General features: G+C 34.4%; 1 protein-coding gene across 1 annotated transcript in view; it reads right to left on the reverse strand.

Moving 5' to 3' along the window:
• Nucleotides 1-17,948, reverse strand: part of LOC142334820 (uncharacterized) — a 95,163-nt gene that overhangs the window by 58,796 nt on the left and 18,419 nt on the right. The gene's annotated exons all lie outside the window — the stretch shown is intronic.

Genomic DNA, 17,948 nt, shown 5'->3' on the forward strand with positions numbered 1-17,948 from the left:
AAAATAAAATCTAGAAATAATGTAGAAATAGATTATTTAAAAAAAAGAAAGACCAACAGGACTAATATATTTGCTACAAACTTCGTTTGAGAGTTTCATATTCTTTACACATTTTTAAAACTTCAAAATGCAACATTAAAATGCTGAAAACAATTTCATTGCCACTAATATTTATGCAGCAACTTATTATCAGACTTATATGAGGTTTGAATTGACTCGGTTCCTGAGGAAAAAATGATAAAAACTTTAGAAAAAATATACAACTGCAAAAAATAGCATCATTTTTTAAATTTTTGTCTGCAGTACCATAACATACAGTTCAAAAAATGGTCGTAAAAAAGTAATTATATCCTGTAAAAGAAATTTATCAATTTTGACAAACAACCATCAAATAAAAAAACTCATAAAATCACAAAAAGAGGTAATATTTATCCATTTTGGGCTCAAAAACTTCAAAAAATGATCTTTTAACCTTGAATAAGGCCTTCTCAGCAGCTGCATCTCTCTTAGCACTAGAAGGACTACTAAAGGCAGCTTCAGGCCTCTAATGAAACTTAATGCACACGGGGCCTTACCTGTTTATCACATTTTGAAACGCCAAAGTCATGAAAAAATGTGTGAAAATATATTAACACAGAGCCCCGAAAAATCCACTTCTTGGACTGTAAAAAGGAGAGCGCCTAAATATTAGCCAGCGGTTATTATTTAACTTATAACTAATGAAAACAAAAAACTCCCAAGTAAAAAACCAAAAACCAGTAGCTATCAAATGGAGCCACCAAAAAAACAACACGCGCAATAAACAAAAATTTAGCCATAATTTTAATTCAAAGGCATACAAACCATCAACTATGAACTCAAACCAGTCGTTAGGACCGTTTATGTCGAAATCACAATTGATGAGACCATCTGTCATTAACTAGATAAGGAGCTGAGACTAAAAATAACACCAAACATGGGCTAGCCATGAATTTTCAAAAAATAGAATAAAAGTTAGTGTGAAGTCCTAAGCTTTAGCTGCCTATTGAATGATTCAGAAAAAAAGCACTTAGGCGTGATTACAACACATGCGTTAAATTGCAGCACGTGAAAAATGCCCTATCCGAAAACCGCAAAATCAATTTCTCACTTTAATTTAAAAACAGTTTGAAATTATTCTACATTTTTTGCTCCCTTGATTACGGCTGCGTGACTAAAGGCACCCCTAAGTTGACTGCTTATTGATATCAGAAACACAAAAAGAGATGCCATCTTATAAAAAATTATAGCAGGTCCAAAATTACAATCCAAAGAATTGAATAAAGTCAAGAGTTGATTATCAATCATATCAAAAGAACAGCTGTTGATAATTATCAAAGTATATAACGACAAAAGAGACTTCTTTTAGAGAAAACTCTCAATCCTCTTCTTTCAGAAAACCAGCAGTGTCATCAGCTAACAATATCCAAATATAAATACATTCAAAATACGCGCCCTCAGAACGCAAGCACAACTTAGACAAAAGTGTAGATTAAAAACGAAGAAAACTGAGAATATCGAATTTCATTTGTCTTTCAAACAGTGACGCCAGAGCCAGTAAAAGATGTAAAACAACAAACACAGGCAAAATTTTTTTAAAAAAACTCAAATTTTGCGAAGTAATGCGAAATTAAATAAAGCTGTTGGTTTTTAACTGAAACCATCAAATATATTCAATACAACCTAATTATAAAGCTGCATGAGATAGGATCTCTCATTATTACAAACGAGTGACCAAACAGAAAAAAAACAGCATCATGCTATAATCATGTTTCGAACAAATTTGATAATCAACATTTTAGTGTTTATCTCGATTGTTATATAGTGCCTAAGTGAGCAATTAGAACTTTTAGTACAACTACTACTACTACCAGTATGAATGAGAAAAGGAATCAAACTGAAAAATTCAAACGGAATCATTCATTTCACTAGAAAGCAGAAAAGACTGTTCATTAACGACATCGAACCACAAAAACAACAAAAAGACACTTTCTGTGAATTACTTAGTTACTAGTAGAACTCTTGGAGAACTGCTCAGAGACATAATGCCCTCAGTCTTTACCAATTTATCCCTTTTACAAAATCAAAATTCAAATAATCAAACGAAACGTCGGTATTACAAAAAAATCGAATAGAAAAGACCACCATAAGTAATATAATTGCGGATCTTTTCAGTTTGTGCCCCCAGCTTAGTGGGCGCATATTATTTGCAGCCTCCAGACGCACGTACTATATTATTACATAATGATTTACTATGTAACGGCACGTGCTCTGTAACTGGGGGTCGCATATTGTGCGGTGTTCCGCCTTCAGTTAATATTGAATGATGTGTGTTGTTGGTGCTGTGGCCGGACGTCAGAGAATCAAACTAATCAGCTTGCTTCACTGACGCCAGTGTTGGTGGTGTTTCAAAAAAGACCCTTGAGTTATAGTTACTTTGGCACGATATGCCTGGGCTACATTTTGCCCACTGTTGTTCCTTGTCAACAGTTGAAACTTCGTGAGATTTGCTTCACAAATCTTCTTTTGCTACCCTGAAAACGTCATCCATTTCCTAACCATTGAATTACATCTTTATAATCAAGTTAAAGTTACAGTTTTTATCACGTGCCTCCTGGTACACATATCGTACTGGGGGGGGGGGGGGGTGGTTCGTGAATACATTGTTCATGAATTAATGAAGTCATCTGAACACTAACAATTCATAATTTGGGATAAGTTTTCCCATTAAAAACTTGCACCCACTGAAATTGATCTTTGCATGGCATGCTGAGCACATTTTAATAAATCGATACATATTCTTAGAATTTTGTTCTCCATATTCATTTTGTCGCCCAGTAAATTGATTCTTGGCACTTTTTAGGAGCGACGAAATTCTTACTTCTATAAGCTTCTAGGAAAAGTGTTAGAAAGCATGAATCAATGAAAATAAATAAGTGTATTTCCAGACATCAGAATTGATTAGCTCAATGCGACATCCATCAATAACTCCATTAGTCATCAGCTATGAAATCGCCGAGAACAAAATCCAATAACCCTTTTTTAGAAATTTAAAAGTGTTAGAGAAAAGAACATTACTTAAATTGAAGTTTCTCGCTCCATAGTATCGAGAAGTCAATTTGTGCAAATTTAAGCAAACGATTATACCAAATTTAGGTTCTGAATTGAAACCTATCAAGTCAGTACATATGCTATTATGCTAATTAGCTCAACAGTATTTTAATAGCTTAAATTAGAAATTAGCATTTGCTTTTTGACAAAACTTGAAATATCAGCAACCGCTAAAGCTACGAGAAATCGAGAGAAAAAATTAAAACCCTCACTGACTAAATTAGAGCTTAATTTTATCTAGGAAGCACATATTTAGCAAATTCGGTTCTATGAGGTTTTTAAAATTTACAATTGAAAATTAGTTTCCGAATCAATTGATACAAATTCAGAATTTTTTTCAAAGGCTGCGTCATCTACTTCAACGAATTCTTAGATGGCTAGCTATCATTCAACCGCTAGCTTTTTAACAATCCAAGAATTGAGTTGTAATTTTTCCCCCATTTACTATTTAATGATTCGATCTTAATGGGCCTTGCTGCCCACATATCAACATATCGAAAAAGACACAAACCGGATACTTTATGTACCGTCAATGTTGTGCCAAAAAAACTAGAAGAAATATCTTCGAGGTACTTCATGTTATCTCATTAATCAGTTCATTACAGAAGGAAAATCTTCCAGAAGATCTTAAAAAACCTTGTGTAATTCCACTTTTCAAAAAAGGAAATCCCGAAGATCCACTCATTTATAGACCTATTTCTCTCATTTCTGCTTCGTCAAAAATTTTTGAAAAGGCGTTCAGTTCACAAATCACAAGTTGCCTAGAAAGTGTGCAATTATTGTTTTTAAGTCAGTTTCGCTATAGAAAACAATTGACGCTATCCTGAAATCGACAGAACAAATTAGATTAGAACTCAGCAAGAAATGTTACAGGTGCGTTTTTAGATCTTTAAAAGGCTTTTGATTCTACAAACCACAAAAAAACTGTTACCGAGACTTGAAAATATAGGTTTTGACGAACATGCTAACAATTTAATAGAGAATTAGTTGAGTGAAAGAACGCAAAGAGTTGTTCTAAATAGAATTAAATCAGATTGGATAAAATTGAAAAGAGGAGTTCCACAAGGTACTATTTTAGGACCTCTATTATTTAACATTTACGTCAACGATTTATCAAAGATTGTAGAAAAGGATTGCACGGTCGTCCAGTATGCAGACGACACTTCTCTTTTTACAACCGACACTTATGAATATCGTCAAAACAAAACATGAACATAACATCTTAAAAACTATCGATTTTTTGCAAAGTCCCAGTTAGTGGTGAACAAACAAAAAACAGAAAATATTGTGTTCAGCACCAGGATGAGGTTCACAAATACTGTTCTGATTGTCGGCCATGAATAGTGTGAAGTATCTTGGCGTAATTACTGATAGCAAACTAAAATTTGATGGAGAAGCGAAAAAGATTTTTCAAAGAATGGCTTGTGGAATAAAAGTTTTGAACACACTTAGTAAAAGTTTACCAGAGAAAACGAAAATCTCAATACTTAAGGCAATAGTAATCAGTCATCTACATTATTCCGCTTTAATTTTGATACGGTTGCAAAAGTTATTACTCACAACTTTAGAAAAACAATTGAATTGGGGAATAAAAACCACTTTAATAGGAGAAAATACGATCGGTCCACAGATCTCAAACTTCGCAACAAAATATTACTAGTCTCTCTCTTTTCTCTTGAAAAATCATTGCCCAAAATAATTTTTTCGCTTACTCAGCAACGATCTTCCAGCATATAAAATTAAACCTCTCTCTAACATGAGAATAAAACAACATGACAGGTCAAAACAATAACGTTCGATATAAGAACGAACAATATGTTATTGACTGATTTTTTTATTGCACAAGCCATTCCAATTCATAATAGTCTGCCTTCTAATACTAGACTGAAAACAATATCGAAAGCTTCCTTAAAAAAGAACTGAAAGAACATTTTTGAAAAGAATTTTTGAAGGACCCAATAGTAACTGATAAGAAAGATGACATTGAGAGGATTAGATTTTAATTTTTGTTTTTAATCTTAATGATGTACATAAAAAATTATGAGAACATTTTATGCTCGCATCTAAGGCCATTTTTTACTAATGTAACGCCAAAGTTTTAGTTAAGTAATTTAATGACTTTATAATCTTACATAATGTTATATTCCTAACTTTACATTGCCTCTTTTACCATTTGCATTTTATTCTTGTGTATCAGAGGAAATTAACAATGTTCTTTTTTTTACGTCATGGAAGTTTACAACTTCTTCTTTTCGGTCCCATTTTCTTGGATGTTTTCAATATTAATATTTTCATGGGAATTAGGCAATACCATTTGTTCTCTGCAAGTTGTTAGAATATCAAAGTCAGCTATCACCACCTTTGAAACCACCACCAACGCACGAGCACGCACTTAAATGCAAACACACGTGAGCACACAAACACCCAGAAATGCAGAGTACAACAAAGGCAAAATGAGATCTAAAAAATGCAGTTGTTTCATAATTTTTAGTAAAAACTGGCACATCACAATCAGTTGTCTTTTTCACCTTTAAAATACGCCTCCTAGAAATAGAACGTCTCTAAACTCACTGCTGAATGATGAAAACTGTCTTGAAATTTCAAAACAACAAATAGTTAAATAGTTAGAAAACATAACAAGCCTAGACTAAAAAAAAAGCATAACTAATCAAGTCAAACTGCTTCGACTAAAAAACATAACCGACTAAACGTCGGAAGAATTGCTCTTGAACGACTAGTGGGAGCTCTAATCAATTGCAGCCTGCTTCAGTCGGTGGGGGGGGGGGAGGGGTAGCCTAAATGGGACTAAGAAGTTCTATATTGGGCTTCAAATAACCACATTAGAGGTTAACATATACCACTATTAAGATTTAAAGTAAAAAAATGACACCAGTTTCGGCGCATTTTTTATTTGACTCTTAGTATTAAATTGCCGCCAATTGAAATCAGTTGCTTGAAATTGTGATTGAGAGAAAATTTTAGATCACGCGAAATGCAAAAAGTCAAGGGCGTAAAAGTCACTCGAAAAGTCAAAACCGTCAAGCGAAAATTTTGCATAAAAAAAGACACACACGTTTACAATAATTGCTATAAACTGCGTTCAAGAGCAATTAATCACTTTAATGATACGAATGAGATCAAAAAGTCATCAAGGCAATGAAAAAAAATCTCACTTTAACCAGAAATCACAACAGTCACTAAAACACGAAATCCAAAAAAGCGTACACAAAATCCAATGCACAAAATTGCTTCTAAAGGTCTAATAAAAAATGGTCAAAAAGCTCCTAAACTTACAATCAAAAGTTGATTTGTTTTACAATAGCAACTCCGGCCACCTTCTTTTACATCTTTCTTTCCAAATCCGACATGAAAAAAAGCAATTATTCTTTCCGCTCTTCAAGGTCTCCGCGCGGCTTTCTGCCTATTAGCAAAAGAAACCAAGTTTTTGTCACGCTCTGCGTGAACTTCTACATCTCGTTTCAGAAACACAGCCGATTGAAAGAAGAGCTTTCAAACAGCCAAACGAACAAGAGAAAACAGACTGAATTACTCCAAAACGCTCTCCAAAACCTTACCAGTATCATTGTCTCAACTGCACTACTTAAAAGTAACACTCAGAATACAAAAGTGTCAAAAAACATTTGGCATTTAATTGCCGAAAATAGCCACTGGACACAAATCGGGATTAGAACAGGAAAAGAGAAAATCTGCTAATTTGTCTCTTGCCGAAATGTCCAACAACTTGGCGTAGTTTCAATCAAATTCTAAAAAAATAATTAACCCAGATTCTAAACTGAAGGCTATTAAGCTTAATAATAATGCCAGTTAGCAATAGCTCTAATGAAATTTGATAACCCGTTTTTCTTTAATTTTGCTCTTTTGACCTTGACTATAATCACTACATTGTGTACCTCAATGAGTGATGAGAGAAATTAAAATCCATTGAGTTGAAACAGTGAGCTGACGAAGCCATGAGATAAGCGTAAAACACAAGACTTCTTGAAGCGAAAAATATGATTGAAAGGTATAACTAACAAAACAAGCAGGACAGGACCTTAATTTCACTCCAAAAATTGAAACAGCTGATGACCTGACAATCAAAATTTTTAGAGTTTTAAAAAAATTCAATAAGAACAACGAACATGACTATACAAAAATATTTATATAAGGCGGTAGCAGGCGGTAACAGGCAAAGCAAAAAGGGTAAAATAGAAATTTTTTGCACGATTTAAGAATTCAGCAAAAATCGCTCAAAAATTGTATAAGTCAATAAAAGCAAGACAAGAGCTAAAGTCTGAAGCCGACCGATAAGTTGACAATACTTGAATTGCGCAAAGAGAATCAGGAGAACTATTATTTTTGAGACTTAATGAAAAGACCACAACAGAAACAACAAAAATGGGCAAGACTCAAAAACACAAATGCTTTTGAAAATAAAGGGTTTAAGTCATTAAAAAAACTTGAATGAATTCAATATTAAGCTGGCTCATTTAGGTTTCTTAAGCGACCAATAAAAATTTTCATTAATGAGACTAAGATAACTAAATGAACAATAGAAGGGGCAAAAATTAACTTAAAATGCAAACAAAACAATTTCTCATAGAAAGTAATAAAATTCACAGAAAGTAATAGCAATCAAGCGAATCAATATATTCAAATGCATAACGAAAATTGCAAATATACGCAAAAATAAAAAAACCTATTTTTTAAAAAAATATATATTGTAAAAGTCCTCAGACAAACTAAAATTTAACTCAAACGATTAAATACATTCATTGATGTCAAGTTAACAAACAATGACAACTGTCATCAATGAAAGTAAGTGATGAAACAACAAAGAACAACAAAACTGCGCAAAACTAAAAAAAAATTGAAAGGAAGTTGTGACAAAGTAGTAAAAGCAGTTAGATATCAAACAAAACTATAAAATGGATTCTGCTACGCCTAAACAGAGAGCCAATGAGACCAGTCATTGATAAAAATAAGAATCAGGTGCACAAAAATTACTACAAAAATGATCGATATTTTATTATGACAAAAAGTGTCTAACTCATATAAACTATTAGCCGCCAATTGATGAAAACAGAAAATAGAGCCATGTATCATGCGAAAACGCTTATGAAGTTTGGAAAATCTTAGCTTAGAATATCAGGAGAAACAGCAGTAAAAATAGTCAAATTGCCACTTTCAAAAACGAAAAAAATTCAGAACATTTTTTCACTCCACTTTGAAGGTAATTTGATTTAAAGAAGCACACTTAACACCTCTCTTCTTTGCTCCCTTTACTATTTCAGCGTGATTAAAATCAAAAAATCAAAACAAAAACAGCACACCAATACTCCAAATTCCTAGGATTGTAGAGTGGAGAGCGCCTAAATTAAAGCCGTTGAGAGGCTAATGGCGGCAAAGAAACAGAAGTACTCTTCAAATGTTCAGTTACAAGCAAAAATCGAAAAAAATTCAAAGCTATCGAAACAGATCTTCAGGAAAACGATAATGCCACGACAAGTAAATGAACTCAAAGTTTAATAGAATAAAACTAGTTGTGGACAAAAACATCTATGGGAGATTTTACATTTATGGGAAAAATTCAAACACAAAAAAAAGATAATTTTTTGTAAACTATTGGTTTTTTTTTTCACAAAAAAGAATCGCTCAGAGAGCTTAAAAGATCCGAACCCGTTCTACTGGGTTGGTCTGCTCAAACAAAAAAAGTGATTTCAACGACAGTAGACAGCTCACCGAGAATGAAACATTGCAAATATGAGCAAATAAAGACTGAAATGTATTTTACACTCAACTAAAAAGTTCAATGAAACCAGAAACAATGGAAAATCCATTAACAGGCAATTGGCAGTCCATATTCTCTTCAAAAATGTTTTGAAAAACCCAAATAGACAAAAACTATCAAATTTCCATAAAAATTTAATATAGCCGGCAGATCATCGGAATTGCTGCGAAGGAATAGACTTGCGTGCCGTATAATAGAGATAGAAACATATACAGATCTAAATTAAAAAAAAAAATTGACGCCGCTCAAAAAACTAGGATAAAAAACATTCACCGATAAATTAATAAAGCTTGTTAAAATTCATTCCACAGAAGCCTCTTATTAGGGACCTTTACTGTACATATGAATTCCTTTGACCTTAAACAAATTCAAATTAAACTTAAGCTGTAAAGTGCAAAAGTCATTTTATCGAGTAATGTAAGTCACGTATGATCAAAATCTAATCACGCAAATACCCTAAAAACTTTCGCTAAAGCGAGTAAGAAATGACGTCACGCGTGCAAATGCTGTTAGTGAGGGGAAGAAGTCAATCAGAAAAAGTGATTGCAGCTTTTTCAGCTTTGCTCTGTGAACAAATGTAAACCGAAAAAAGAGCGTCCGACGACGAAACCAAAAAAAAACATAGGACAAATTCTAAAATACAATCCAAAGAAATGAACGAAAATGAGAACTAATGTAAATGACCAGCAGATCAATTGAACATCCTGGTCAAAAAGACAATCTCAAAAGTTTGAGAAACTAAAATAATCAAACAAACTAAACTAACCAGAACAAACCAAAATCACCATTGCTGAAGAATCTTGAAGTTCTTACCCTGAAGGTCAAATGTGATATAATTCAATATACTCATTAACTCACGAACAAGCCCTGGAAGACATATATGCGCCACTAAAGCTAGATAAACTTGATAAATGTGGCAAATGCTTTAAAACAAACTGGAAAGAGCAAAATTTGAAGTTCCTAATATAAGCACGAAAAGCTCAAAACGATGTTTTCTCTCTGAAACTCTGTCATATAATCCATCCGCAAGACCATAAATTCTTCGTTGGCTAGTAAATATTGTTAAACTCAAAATTCAATAAATAATACAAAACAATTGCTTATTTTAACAAAATCTTGCAAAATTCGTGAACATAGCCGGCAGATTGCCGGAATAGCTGCGAAATAGACTTGCGTGCCGTAAAATACAGATGGAAAAAGATACAGAAGTGAGTTGATAATAGTTATGGCCGCCGCCTATAAAACTTACAAGTTTATTTCAAAGGAGGTTGTTTTTGGGAGCAAAAAAAGTTTCCCTGTCGCGTCTCGAACCGGCGATCTCCGGATTAACAGCCAGTCGCCTTAACCACTCGGCTGTCGGACCATACAATCTGTTTTCTTACAATCAAATTTGTTTTAGGAACAGACTCTGTTTCTGAATAAACGCAATTTAGGTCACGCAGAAAGCGTGAAATCAAGCGCGAAAAAGCCATTTAAGCAGTGACGAGACAGAATGTTCTAGAACAAATGTAAAACGAAAATGAAGCGTCAGACGACGAAACAAAAAAAAACCAAGAGCACCGCAATATAGCTACGCTCAGCTTACAGCTTCGCAGCTATAATAAATATCTTCAGAACCACTTCATTGTCTATAGAGAAAATTTTTTTCAAAAACTCGAGTTATTAACATATTGATAACCAATGCATTACCTCTAGCAACCATGCAGTAACTTACTATCAAACCATAGATGAGATTCCAGTCCCATGGTGCCGGAAAACAAAAAACATTTCAAAAATTATCAAGAAACTTGAAATGGCAAATTTGCAAAACTGCAAAAGGTGATATCGAAAAAATTGTGAACTAATTCATTCCCACAAGAACACTAGAATCTATGCAGTAACCTATTATCAAATCCTAGAGGAGGTCCCTTGGCCCTTAAGGCTGAAGCCTAAAAAGCAACAGAATTTTTTTCAAAAAAACTTAGAAATTGTAAAAATTAGTATAAATTTGGTCAAGTTAGCTAATATTGTCGAAAAAATAAGTCTTGCAGCAGACCTTTATCAGCTCTTACAAACCTCAATTTTAGACTGGTCCAACACAAAATTCGAACAAAAAACCACGAATAATCGCAAAAATTTCGGCTCCAAAATGACCTTTTAACCTTGAATTAAGGCATTACCAGCAACTAAACCACTCTAATCACCTGACGGACCGCACAGGTCGGCTTTGGGCTTCTAATGAAACTTGATGCCCGCTGAGCTTTACCTGTCTATGAAAGCTCAGTCATGGAAAAAAGTGTTAGAACATCTTAAAAAATATAGCAGGACAAGTCCTGAAATATTATGCAACGTTTTGAATGAATAATTTCGAGTTACCGTATCTGAGCAGCAGATCAATTAAACAATGCGAGCCAAAAAGACAAACACTCTCAAAAGTTGAAACTAAAATAAACTAAACAAAAATAGAATCATTGCATGAAATTAAATCCTGAAGGCCAAATTTATTTAAAGTTTCTCAATTTTGCACTATTAAAACGCTCAAAACCATTTTTAATCTGTCCAAAACCGCATCTGAAAATTATATATTATATTTAAAAAATGTAAAAAGTGTGATATTAAAATGTTGCGAATCATTCCCTGACGTAGCAGCGATGCAGTAACCTACTACCACACCATAGAGGAGGTTCCTTGGGCCCTGGTACTCGAAAAACTCAAAATATGAAAAAAACTTGATAGTTTTTAAGCTTTTATCACAAATTTGCTAAATGGCAAAAAGTGGTAAAATTAAAACGTTAAAACCATTTAATTGCCAAAAAAAATCTTAGTAACCTATTATCAGACCCTAGAGGAGGTTCTCTGTCCCCTGAGGCTGGAAAAACTTGAAAAGTTCGTGACATTAAAATAATGAAAATCACACCATTACCACCAGAGATTAAGCAGTAACAAAGTATCAAACCCTATATGAGGTGAATTGGCCCATGGGGCGGGCAAAACTTGAATGAGGAAAAATGTCAAAGGTTCAAAAGTTCTTAAAATTGCAATAACTTGTGATGTTAAAATGATGAAAACCTTTCTATTACCACTAGAAATTATTCAGTAGCCCGTTATCTTAGTAAAAAGATTAGTAATGTTTAACTTGAAACTGTAGATTAGTAAATTTTTAACTTAGTAAATGTTTAACTTAGTAAATGTTTAACTTGAAAAACATTAGTAAATGTATAACTTGAAACTGTAAAAACTTGCGTGTTTATATTTGGAGTACCAAAACTTATAGCCTTTAAAATGGTCATAAAAAAGACTAAAACATGCAAAACTCCTCTATCAACTTTAACAAACCTCAATTTCAGACTGGTCGAACAAAAAATTCGAAAAATCACGAAGAAACGGGAAAAACTGCAACAAAATGAGCTACCACTCCCGCGCCAGAAGGACTTCCCAACCGCCATCAAGGCCTTCTTGTTGCAACGCTGCAATCGACTTTAGTATAGCAACAAGCTTTACTTCGGTGTGAGAGCAAAAGAGATCACTCAAATATGAAGAACGAAAGCGTTTAAGTCACTTGAGAAGTCAAAGAATGTTCTAGAAGAAAATGGCAAAATGGCCAAGCAAAAAATTTGCAAATTGAAGACCAACACAATCACAATATAATTACGAACTTTCTTCCAGAGCAATTAAGAACTAAGAGCACCGCAATATAGCTCCACTCAGCATACAGCTTCGCAGCGATAAAAAAAATGGCGAAAAAAGTCAATCTAACGTGTCTCTATTCCTCTGATATGGTCTACCAATATATGCTAACCACAAAATACTGATGATACGAAAAGCTAATATACTAGATCAACTTTTACAAACCTAAATTTCAGACTGGTCAAACAAAAAATTGGAAAAACAAAAAAAAACGGAAAAACTGCAACAATTTGTGCTACAAAATTCCTAAAGATGACATTTTAAACAATTACGGCCTTGCCAGTAATTTGACCACTTTAAGCACTCGACAGACTAATGAATGCGGCTATGAGCCTCTAGTCAAACTTGATGCCTACTGAACATTACCCGTTTGTCCGGTTTTGAAAGCTCAAAAAGGTGTGAAATCATCTAACAAAAAACATAGCCCGATTACTTCAAAAAACGACTCGGAGTAGAAAAGTGACTACCCTAATTAGCCAAGGGAACCTGCTAGTTGCTTATAATCCAATTTAAACAGAAACAGGCAAATTAACAGTTCAAAAATGACTGACAACTAAAACTGATGAATCTGATTAAAGAAATTTATTAAGAAATGCGGCTCTAAAAAATCTACAAACAAAAACCTTTCGACCTAGTTCTGATACAAAAAACAAGTGATATTTAACAGAATAAGCGACCAAATAGTGCGTAGACGAGGAAACGAGAAAGAATTGAAAGACAATGTTGAAAAAGACATTTCCGACAAAACATTTGAGCAAAATTATCCACTAAATGCTAGAATTCTATTTCGCATCAATAATTGGCAAATTGATTTATCAAACTACTTCTTTTCAGGCACTTACCTACCCAGCACCTGGCGAAAACTTATTAAAGAACGGAAATGCATTTGTTTCGCGCATTTTACTTCCTGTTTGTAATATAGTCCACAAAATTACCGATCAAAAAAGGCGCTCCACCAATGCTCCTCTTCGAGTAGTAAAAAAGACAGAGCACCAATACAATCCAATTCTTGGATTGTAAAACAAAAACAAATTTATGTCGGAAGAATTGCTCTCAAATGACAGGCGATGAAATTTAATACAGGGGTTGTAGCCTAGATATATCTCTTTATGGATGCAAAATTATTTGACCACGCCGGGATTCGCGCCATGGACCTCCGGCTCCCGCACCAGGACTGCCGAACCGGCAATCAAAACCTCCTTTTTGCTATGCTGAAATCGACTGTAGTTTAGCAACAAGTTTTACTTCGGCGTGAGAGCAATAGAGATCAATCAAATATGAAGAACGAAAGCGTTAAAAAGTCACTTGAGAAGTCAAAGAATGTTCTAGAACAAAATGGCAAAATAGCCAGCCACAAAAATGGCATATTGAAGACGAACACAATCACAATATAATTACGAATTTCCTTCGAGAGCAATTAAAAACTAAGAGCACCGCAATATAGCTCCACTCAGCTTACAGCTTCGCAGCGATAAAAAATGGCGAGAAAAGTCAATCTAACGTTTCTCTATTCCTCTGACATGGTCTACCAAAATATGCTAACCACAAATTAAGGATGATACATAATGCTAATACACCAGATCAACTTTCACAAACCTCAATTTCAGACTTGACGAACAAAAAAATCGAAAAATCACAAAAAAAAACGGGAAAAACTGCAATATCGGCTCAAAAATTCCTAAAGATGACCTTTTAACCTTGAATTACGGACTTTCCAGTAGTTTGACCAATTTAAGCACTGGACGGACTAATGAACGCGGTTAAGGGCCTCTAATGAAACTCGCTGAGCTTCACCCGTTTATCTCGTTTTGGAAGCTCAAAGTAATGAAAGTATAAAAAAAGTGTGAACAGTGTGCACACATAGGCGGATTACCTCAAGAAACGACTCGGAGTAGAAAATTTACTAAACTAATTAGCAAAAGGAACCTACTATTTGCTTATGATAATCTATTTGAAACAATAACAGGCAAATTAACAGTTGAAAAATCGCTGAGAACCAAAACTGCGGCTCTAAAAAATCTACAGGCAAAAACCTTCCGACAGAGTTAGTCCTGATACATTAAACAAGTGAAAATTAACAGAATAAGCGACCAAATAGTACATAGAGGCACAACGAGGAAACGAGAAAAAATTGAAGGACAATGATGAAAAAAGATGTTTTCGACAAAACATTTTAGCAAAATTATCCACTAAATGCTAAAATGCTATTTCGGCTCAAAAAATTGGCAAATCGATTTTTCTACTACTTCTTTTCAGGCACTTACCTACCCAGCCATTGACGATAACTTATTAAAGAACGAAAAATGCAAAGACCGCAAAAACATAATCCAAAAAAATAAAATTGTGTTATTTATTTCAGTGAAAAGTACCCTATCTGACCTTCAATGACACTTTTTATAAACAAAAGCAATGAAATAAGTCCAAGCTAAAAATAGGAAAAAAACACTATAGCGAACAATTTAAAATGAGCAAAAATATAAGAAAAAACTAAAAAAAACAGACAAAAAAGGCCAAAAATTGCTTAAATTTATTGAGTTATCTTAAAAAACAACTGAAAATCAAAATTAATTATATTGAAAGCCAACCAAACCCAATAGAGCAGCTTATTTGAGCTAAAGAACTCCCCAAAAACTAAAAATTTGAAGCAGAAAACAACAATAAGCACCGCAATATAGATCCCCTCAGCTTACAGCTTCGCAGCTTTAAAAAGAAATTGGCGGAAAGAAGTCAATCTAACGTGTCTGCATTCCTCTGACATGGTCTACCAAAATATGCTAACCACGAAAAACGGATGATACAAAATGCTAATATACTAGAAACTCACGACAGACAAAAAGGCCGACACCCGGCGGGGGAAGTGCTCTCTTGGCTAAAAAATTGTCAAACTGTCCTCACTCTCTCAATCTGCGCTCCCCTCTGTGACTTCCGAGTAGCAAATTATTCTAATAACCTGCTTTCACGACCAGCATTTGCTCTTAACTCTTGTTCTACTGACCCTCACCAATAAAAAAAACCACCATAACTATAAAATCTTTTACAAAATTAGGTCTACAAAATAGCGAGGTTAAAGGAATCAGGGTTAAAAGTAGAACCGTTCGACTTTGGATTAATCTTATTTGGCTTCATTAATTAAGCTTCTTTCACCAGTAAATGAATCAGTCAAAAACTTCATTTTGTACTAAACAGAACCAACTTTTGTGTACTTTACTTAATCGACAATTTAGCTGACAAACAGATCTTCGAATCACGAGTGAGATCGGCGCAAAAGCTGCCACTCGATCACCAATTTCAAAAAGGCAGCCTACATTTCAATTTCGTTCCACATAAAAGTATAAAATCTAGCTATGGTGTGTGACTGCTTATCTACAAATTGCTTTGACCGCTTTCATTTTTTACCTCTCCCCATCAACGCTGAGGTACCTTTTAACGTATTTAATGAATAAGGCAGACCAGGAAAAGTATTGTCATGATCAGGGAAATGAAAAAAGAAGGCGGATTTTGCAGTGCGGTGCCTCCTGTGGTGACCATGCTAACTCCAGCAAGTTTGTGGCCTCTAATGGTCAATAAAAAACTCTTCGATTGAAGAAACAGGTTTACATCATGAGCTGTTCCTTAAATTTTAAAGGTTGTTTTAATAATACAAATCTATTTCAAATTTATTTGCTTAAATTTATTGAGTAATCTTAAAAAACAACTGAAAATCGAAAACAAATATAATGAAAGCCAACCAAACCCAATAAAGCAGCTTATTTGAGCTAAAGAACTCCCCAAAAGCTATAAAAGTTTGAAGCAGAAAACAACAATAAGCACCGCAATATGGCTCCGCTCAGCTTACAGCTTCGCAGCTATAAAAAAAAATTGGCGGAAAAAAGTCAATCTAACGTGTCTCCATTCCTCTGACATGGTCTACCAAAATATGCTAACCACGAAATAACGATGATACAAAATGCTAATATACTAGAAACTCACGACAGACAAAAAGGCAGACACCCGGCGTGGGAAACTGCTCTCTTCGCTAAAAAATTTTCCAACTGTCCTCACTCTCTCAATCTGCTTTTCTCGCTCCCCTCTGTGGTTTTGACTTCAGAGTAGCAAATTAACCTAATAACCTGCTTTCACGACCAGCATTTGCTCTTAACTCTTGTTCTACTGACCCTCACCAATAAAAAAAACCACGATAACTATAAAATCTTTTTACAAAATTAGGGCTACAAAATAGCGAGGTTAAAGGAATCAGGGTGAAAAGTAGAAACGTTCGACTTTGGATTAATCTTATTTGGTTTCATTAATTAAGCTTCTTTCACCAGTAAATGAATCAGTCAAAAACTTCATTTTGTACTAAACAGAACCAACTTTTGTGTACTTTACTTAATCGACAATTTAGCTGACAAACAGATCTTTGAATCACGAGTGAGATCGGCGCAAAAGCTGCCACTCGATCACCAATTTCAAAAAGGCAGCCTACATTTCAATTTCGTTCCACATAAAAGTATAAAACCTAGCTATGGTGTGTGACTGCTTATCTACAAATTGCTTTGACTGCTTTCATTTTTTACCTCTCCCCATCAACGCTGAGGTACCTTTTAACGTATTTAATGAATAAGGCAGACCAGGAAAAGTATTGTCATGATCAGGGAAATGAAAAAAGAAGGCGGATTTTGCAGTGCGGTGCCTCCTGTGGTGACCATGCTAACTCCAGCAAGTTTGTGGCCTCTAATGGTCAATAAAAAACTCTTCGATTGAAGAAACAGGTTTACATCAAGAGCTGTTCCTTAAATTTTAAAGGTGGTTTTAATAATACAAATCTATTTCAAATAAGAGTCCAAAAGAAGGTAGTAATTTCTGTTTGGAGTGGAAGATTCACGTAAAAATTGGCGATGTTTTTTTCTTCATCTGCTATTCCAGTTAGAGGTGAATTGACTGCGATGCTAATTTCAGTCAATTGCAACCGGACTTTTTCAGCGAAAACATTTGGCGCGTAACTGCTTCTTTTTCCTTTGTTCACTTTTTATTGTTGACATGCGACTTACTGCTATCCGTTTAAAAATGCTTTATGTCAGTCTAAATCGAGACGAAACTTGTACAATTTGGGCAAGGAATTGTTTCAGTGTCCGAAGAGCATAGAAGAGTGCTTTAGTATTCACTTGTGAGTGTGTTCGTGTTTGCGGCGTTTGTGTATGTGTGGGTTTGTATGCATGTACATGTGTGCTCGCGGCTATGTTTTGGTGTTTGGTTTTGTAATTTGTCTGTTTGTGAGTGTTTGTAAGTTTGAGTTGATGTGTCTGTTGTGTTGTGTTTATGGGTGCCTTTTGCTTGTTTGTAAGTGTGCGTTTTTGTGTATGAAATTGTGTTTGTGTGTGTA

The sequence above is a fragment of the Convolutriloba macropyga genome, chromosome 2 (genome assembly GCF_964194025.1).
Source record: "Convolutriloba macropyga chromosome 2, txConMacr16.3, whole genome shotgun sequence".
In the NCBI taxonomy this organism is placed as follows: domain Eukaryota; kingdom Metazoa; phylum Xenacoelomorpha; order Acoela; family Convolutidae; genus Convolutriloba; species Convolutriloba macropyga.